Below are 8,395 nucleotides of genomic sequence, written 5' to 3' on the forward strand. Positions count from 1 at the left end.
AAACCTGACGGGGTGCATTCAAGCTGGAAACACACAAGAGTCAAACCACATAGTCACAACATGAACAAGCTGTTAGATTCAAAGAACATCCACATGACAGTGAATCAATTCAGCTTCTGCTGCTTTCTTGTTGAACTCACCAGCCTCGAAGAAGCTCAGAAACGTTTGACCAACTTTTAAAACGGATCACAGCTCAGCACCAGACTGCATTCACATTGTCTTCTAAAATGCAGATTAGCATTGTTTTCAAATCAGCACAGCAGACCGATCTGAAGCAGCACGCTAAAGAAGATGATCAGTTGCATAAAGAGGAAATGGTACTGACAGAGTGAATAAGGAAGTTGGAAAGCAGCTAGAGCAACTACCACAGCTGACGAAAAGGCTTTGTCACCACTGTTTCACATGTACTGGCAGAGTCAAACACCAACCGCAAAATGGCATGGTCAACGGTACATTCACTTCCTCTTGCAAGTACCAATTCTCAGCCCGGGAGTTTTAGATCCAAGACCAGTTCACTTCTCATTGATGTGGAGTAAACTGGATAAATCAAGCTCTGTTGGAGTATATATGTCATATATATATATATATATATATACATATATATATATATATATATATATATATACATATATAAATATATATATATATATATATATATATATATATATATATATATATATATATATATATATATATATGTATATATATATATATATATATATATATATGTATATATATATATATATATATATATATATATATATATATATATATGTGTGTGTGTGTGTGTGTGTGTGTGTGTGTGTGTGTGTGTGTGTGTATGTGTGTGTGCAAACGGCAGCTGCTATCACAGTTACAGACTGAGGAGATACAACACACTAATACTGCAAGGGGGACCACTAGGAAGGAAAGGTATGGGGGAGATAACGTCAACTCCCCCATTGAGACTGGGTACCAAGCCCCAGAGACAGAGATAAGTGAGGGAATACTCAGCCTTAGAGACAGCATCATTGCTAAGACGAGAGTGTACCACCTCCAGCACACACTGGCAAGAATTAGTAATGTACCACCAGAAAGTCTTCTAACTGAAGTGAATGTAGCAATATGTACAATCCCTACCGTGACCATCTCTGAAACCAATGAGCTGATATAGAGTATAGAAACAGTAATCCTGGAGAAGCTTGGCCGACATAACATCAATGGCCATCAATGCCTGTCGCCCAAAGCCAGCTGGGATAGGCTCCAGCTTCCCCGCGACCCTGAATTGGAATAAGCAGTTCAGAAAATGAATGACTGAATGAATGAATGTTTACTCCCTTCCCACCCCGTAAAAGCACCTATGTTATAATGCAAAGAATTTATACCATAAAGTTTGTTGCAAAGAACGGGGCTAAGTTCTCCAACTTTCCAAAAAATATAGCTAAACTAAGTGTTGAAGTGCTCCTTGAAGAGCTGAGTCCTCAGCTTGCCCTTAAAAGTAGACAGGGACTCTGCAGAGCGGACAAAGTTTGGGAGGTCATCCCACCATCATGGCACAACAGAGGAAAAGAGTCTGGCTAGTGATTTAGTCCCACGTAGTGGTGGTAACATGAGGCATCTTTCTCTGGTGGAACGTAGCTGTCGATAGGGAGTGTAGGCCTGGACTCTCAGGTATGATGAACTGGTCAGCGCCGGGCCATAATATGATCCATGCCTACTGGCTAATAAGGTTTACTTCACTCCATGAATGCCTGGCAGCACGAATGAACCAACTCCTGAGGGATGGGACTCACCCTGAATGGCTGACCAAGGAACGAACAGTCCTGATACTGAAAGACCCCCACAAGGGATCAGTCCCATCCAGCTACCGGCCAATAGCCCGCCTCTCTACGACATGGAAGCTTCTGTCAGGCATCATAGTGACCAAGGTAAGTGGGCACATGGATCAATACATGGCAGAGACACAGAAAGGCATTGGCAAAGGAACCAGAGGCGCCAAACACCAGCTTCTCAAGTGTGGGGGGACACGGCCCCCAGTGCTCCGATCACTATGGGTACTACTGTTGCTTTCACCCTCCAGGCCTTCTCCAGTTCTTCCTTGAGGTCTTGGTACTTCTCCAGTTTCTCATGCTCCTTTTTCCAGATATTTCCATCATTGGGGATGGATACATTGATCACTAAAGCTTTCCTCTGCTGCTTATCCATCATCACTATGTCCGGTTGCTTGGTCATCACCATTATCTGTCTGGATCTGGAATTCCCAGAGAATCTTAGCCACCTCCACCACCTTTTGTCTACAATAAACTCACTACAGTGACCGAACTAATGTGGTTTCCCTCTGTTTTCAGAGTGAATAGTGTGTTGGTCTTTGGGGCCCCCTGGTTTTCCACAGCTTTGGTGGAGGTTTTGGTTCTTGTATCACATCCCAGCTGATGGAACGTCTTTTTGTGGACTATGGCAAGAAGTCCAAGCTGGAATTCTCTGTCTACCCTTCCTCAGATGTCCACTGCTGCAGTGGAGCCCTACAACTCCATTCTGACCACCCACACCACCCTAGAGCACTCTGATTGTGCCTTCATGTTTGACAATGAGGCAATCTATGATATTTGCCGTACTAACCTCGACATTGGGCATCCGACTCATACCAACCTGAACTGGCTGCTCAGTAAAATTGTGTCCTCCATCACGCTTCTCTTCAGTTTGACAGCTCCCTCAATCTAGCAGAGTTCCAGACTAACTTGGTGCCGTATCCCGTATTCCTGTATCCCTGTATCCCTGTATCCCGCAGCTCACCATGGAAAGTACATTGCTTGTTGCCTCTTGTACCATGGGGATGTGGTCCCTAAAGATGTCAATGCTGCCATTGCCACAATTAAATCCAAACGCTGCATCCAGTTTGTGGACTGGTGCCTCACTGGTTTTAAGGTTGGCATAAAGTACCAGCCAACCACTGTAGTGCCTGGTGGGGAGCTGTCTTACCATGGCTGTTCAGTCACATCTACATTTTTATTCACAGTATTTGTAGCAGGTTTAGTTATCCTCTGCTGCAGATGTTTCCTTAATGCTCTGAAGTAAGTTGCACATATTTAAATGAGACACATTTGGTGGAGCACAAGATGCTTTTGTGAAAAATTTACTTATGCAAAGTATTTGTGCAGCTTAGTTACAGTTTCACTATGGTTCCTCTTTTACTGTTTGTTAGTTTGTCAAGTGGGAAGATGATAATGAAAGCATTTTCACAAAGCACCTGTGTTGCTTAATGTGAAATGTGATCCTTGGTGTCTAACATATCTCATACTGTCATTGTTGGTACTTTGATTAACTGAGCTCAGTCTCTGACAATCTGTCGTTTGATCATAAAGTGTGACTCCTGGTTCAGATACAAAGACTGACTGTTATTAATAAAGGAAATACTTTTTAACCCTTGATGGGGCAAGTGACTATTTTTGATCACTTCGTTTTCTTTCATATTCAGCATGAAACATTTTTTTTTTTGTCAATGTAACAACAGAATGGAGATCTTGGCACATACCAGAAGGACAATTTTATGTTAAAATTTCTAATTTCAAGGTATTTCATTGAGTGCCCTATGAAGGGTTAAAATGGTATTATATATCTAATCTGCTTCGACAGGCCAAATATTAAATTACCAAACAGGAATTTGTCCTTATGAAAAAGTCCAAATGTTTTTTCCCAAATATTTCTGTGTGCTCCTGCTGGGCTACACCTCCTTACAAGGTCTGCTTTTACACCCAAACAACAAAGACTGAATATATTTCAGCACTTGGTGAATTCAAGCATCCTGTTTTGCATTTTGATTCCTCTAACAGCTATGCTATGAATGCCACCTTTTTTTTTTAGCTGCACAGCTGTGAACTATTTCCAGTAAAGATGAGCAGAAACAGCAGATGCATCATGTAACTAGAGATGAAAGATGTTTTCTTGTGTTGGAAGGCACGAAACAGGGCTGGATGCTGAGTTTCACACACTTCTGCTGTGTGTCAGTTTCTAGTAAATACAAAAAAAAATTATGTTAAAATCAATTGATTTATTTGGAGGATTTATTCGGCTCTGAGTGGCGTTGTGATGTTGAACTGCTTGATTGTCAGATTGTCCAACAAACAAACCAGAGAGCTTAGTACCAGTACTTGGTTCTTGGTCAACCCAGGCCAAAGATCAATGATCGGTTTTGTAACTGCATCATCAAGTCTGCAGCCATAAGTCTAAGACACTAGAATTTCAATTTCAATTTATGGGTTGTCCCAAATATTCCCTGAAAAGGCATATTTGGGACAAAAAAAAAGCTTTATTTGTATAGCGCCACTTCACAACAATATTGTCACAGGGCACTTCACATACACATCGTTTCAAGCCAATTCATACATAGCCTGTAATAGAAACCAACTGATTGCATCGAGTCGTGACTTCGATCCAATCCCCCATCCTGAGCATGCATACAGCGACAGTGGGAAGGAAAAAACTCCCTTTTAATAGGAGGAAAACCTCCGGTAGAACCCGGCTCAGGGAGGGCAGCCATTTGCCTCGACTGGTTGGGGTGGAGACGACAGGAAAGACAGATCAACATGTACAACTGCACTTATTCAGGAAGACCTGCGTACAAAAGGAGAAATAAGTTAGAGATGGCAATATTGGCATATATTTATACATTAATATATTAGAGAAATAGAGCGAGGTACTTCTCAGTGCATCAGGTAACATCCCCATTGCTACATAAGTAATGGTTGGCTAGATGACCCATAACTATAAGAGCAATGAGCATAACCTGGACAGTTGGGTCCCGTACATGCAGGCTCCAACTCAGGAGATGCTCATATCCTAACTATAAGAATCATGAAAAAGGAAGGTTTTCAGCTCGATCTTAAAGGTGTGGAGGGAATCTGCCTCCTGAACCCACGGTGGGAGCTGGTTCCATAAGAGAGGAGCTTGATAGCTAAAGGTTCTTCCTCCCATAGTACTCTTTGAGACTGGGAACCACCAGTAAACCTGCAGTCTGAGAGCGAAGTGCTCTATTTGGAATATATGGAACTATAAGATCTTTTATGTACAATGGAGCTTGGTCATGGGGAGCTTTATATGTGAGGAGAAGAATTTTAAACTTTATCCTGGATTTAACAGGGAGCCAGTGTAGAGCGGCTAAAACTGGTGAAATATGATCTCTCCTGCTAGTCCTCATCAGAGCATCAGAGCATCAGAGCAAAGCTGCAGCATTTTGGATCAGCTGGAAACTTTTCAGGGTATATCTGGGACAACCCATAAATAAGGAATTGCAGTAATTGCAGTACTTCCAGTCTGGAAGTAATAAAGGCATGGACTAATTTTTCTGCATCTTTCTGAGGCAAGATTCCCTTAATTTTTGCAATATTACGCAGGTGGAAGAATGTGGTTGTAGAAACCTTAAATGTGAACTAAAAGACAAGTCCTGGTCAATAATGACTCCAAGATTCCTCACAGTGGTACTGGAGGCCAGATTAATGCCATCCAGATTAATGACATAGCTGGATAATTTTGTCCTTAGTTTTTCAGGCCGGAAGATAATGACCTCTGTCTTGTCTGAGTTTAAAACGTCTTACAAATAAATGCATTGGAGGCGTCTAGGTGACCCATCCAAGATGGTAGTGTGATGAGGCGTCTAAGTATATTATATCTATGGTTAAATGTACCAAATGGCAATAAGGGAATGAAGAGAGGAATGGAGCTGTGAATGGATCACTTTATGGACACGCTGGATCTACTTGAGGGAAAGAGTTTGTTGTCTATTGGATCCCTATTCTTCCCATAAGAGAGACCTATTTAAACTCAGACAGATAGTGAGGATGAACTGGCAATATGTGGTGGAGGACCCTTTCAGAGAGTTTTCTTTTTAGACCCTCTGGGGAAAGTGTGAAAACCCCTGGAAAGATGCTTCTGCCAGGAGCTGTAGCAAGCTTTGGTCCCTGTTTGGTCCCAAGCTTTGGACTACAGGGCCCACTAGTGGGCATCAGTGGTGATGGAAGCAGAAGAATGAGATCTTTCAGATTTAGTTGTCCCAAGGTTACTTTAAGCAGATGGCAGGTACTGAATGTCCAAAGCAACTTCAGCATTAGTGGCTGTAGAAGCTAAAACAGACATGGGAGGGCAGGGAAAAGGACCTTAGAGATTTTAGCAGCCGGCTACAGCTCCTCAGTTTATCTGGACTGGATTGGTTGATGTGGTTCTGGTTGCTTCCTCTGGCTAAGATCTTTGGCAGTTTACAGCTGAGTGTGAAGTAGTCAGGATGAAAAGTTGTGCCTTTTAAGTGTGAGCGCCGTCCTGACATCTAATTAGGATGCTTCCTCGTCACCTTCATTTGGAGTTTTTTCCCCACACATGTCTTACTGGGAGGAGACCCTGAAGCAGATCAAGGAATTGCTGGAGGAATTATCATACATGCCTTTTGGCTTCAGGAGCCCACAACCATGATAATAAACAGTAAAAAATTAATGGAAATATTTGAACTGCAACATTAAATTTGCAGTTTGTAAGGTGACGGCCTCTCCCTGAGCCGTCACCTTATCGTGGTGGAGGGGTTTGTGCGTCCCGAAGATCCTAGCAGCTATGTTGTCGGGGGCTTTATGCCCCTGGTAGGGTCACCCATGGCAAACAGGTGTCTAGGGGAGGGACCAGACCAAGCACGGCTCATAGACCCCTATGATGACGACTAACCTGGGCATGAATGTTCCCTTGCCCGGACGCGGGTTACCGGGACCCCCCTCTGGAGCCAGGCCTGGAGGTGGGGTACGAGAGCGAGCGTCTGGTGGCCGGGCCTTCGCCCATGGGGCCCGGTCGGGCTCAGCCTGAAAGGGTTACATGGGCCCCACCTCCCGTGCGCTCACCATCTGCGGGAGGAGCCGTAGGGGTCGGGTGCAATGTGAGCTGGGCGGCAGCAAGGGGCGGGGACCCTGGCGGTCCGATCCCCGGCTGCAGAAGCTGGCTCTAGGGACGTGGAACGTCACCTCTCTGGTGGGGAAGGAGCCTGAGCTTGTGCGCGAGGTTGAGCGGTTCCGACTAGATATAGTTGGACTCACCTCGACGCATGGCTTGGGCTCTGGAACAGTACCCTCGAGAGGGGCTGGACCTTCTTCCACTCTGGAGTTGCTCATGGTGAGAGGCGCCGAGCAGGTGTGGGCATTCTCATCAGCCCCCAGCTTGGTGCCAGGCACGTCCCTCTGGGAGGAGACCCCGGGGAAGACCCAGGACACGCTGGAGGGATTATATCTCTCGGCTGGCCTGGGAACGCCTCGGGATCCCCCCCGCAGAGTTGGCAAATGTGGCTGGGGAGAGGGAAGTCTGGGCTTCCCTGCTTAGGCTGCTGCCCCCGCGACCCGACCCCGGATAAGCGGCAGAAGATGGATGGATGGATGGATGGAACATTAAATTTAAATATGATAATCATTTATGGAACTTTACGTTGTGTTAGACACCTACACTTGCCCATAAAATATCATTTTCAAATTTCATAGTGAAATTGTGTGAGCTTAATTTGTGTTCTGAATACCAAATTTCTTTCTGAGTTCACAATGAGCTGCTTGGCAACAGCAAAACCTTCAGAGCAATCTGTCCAACAGAGGGCGAAAGTATGCAGTTAGATGAAACTGATCATTATGGTGATCTGTTCCATCCTTCCATAAAAACATAAAGTGCGCCCATTACATTATTTAGCAATAATGAGGGACTAAAAACATTACAGTCATTCAACATGATCAGTATTTAAATAAAGAAAGCTGCTTTTCTTTACAAATCCTCCATAACACTGTAAGTGTTGTAAAAGTTGAAGCTTGATGTAAAAAAAAAAAAAAAAGCACAAAATTATTAGCAAGCACACTTTTCAGTCAAATTTGTCTCAATCCTGTCAAACGGGTTACTTCTATCTGTTTTGATTAGCCAGTCAGTCATCAATGGGACGGTCCTGGTCCTGTGGGTTGCTGTCAAGCTCGTAAAAAACAGAGGAGGAGGGGACCGGAAGTACAGCCATTTACCTTCAAATTTAGAGTGGAAAAAAATGATTTAAAAATGATTTAACAATAGACGTTTAGTTGGACTGCTCTTTGATTATTTAAGGTTCAGATTCAGTGTTTTTGTTTGGTTTTTTTTTTTTTTTTTTGTTTTTTTATTGATCTAGAATTTACTTATCAAACAAATAAATAGTTTATAGACAAAACATAAAGAAAGTGACATGGACAAGTTATTGAACAAGTCAGTGGAGACTGGGGCCCTCTACTGGATTCTGGTTAATGTTTTAGCTGTTGCTAGGATGGCATTCTTCTCTACTGGGATGATTCATATTTCCTGGTTGGAACCACTTCTCTAGTATGGGTTTTAATACCCAGAGTGCACTGAAAGCCACAGCCACTACAGCTGCCTTCCCTTTCCAGGTTTT

The sequence above is a fragment of the Telmatherina bonti genome (assembly GCF_933228915.1).
Source record: "Telmatherina bonti genome assembly, chromosome: 24".
In the NCBI taxonomy this organism is placed as follows: domain Eukaryota; kingdom Metazoa; phylum Chordata; class Actinopteri; order Atheriniformes; family Telmatherinidae; genus Telmatherina; species Telmatherina bonti.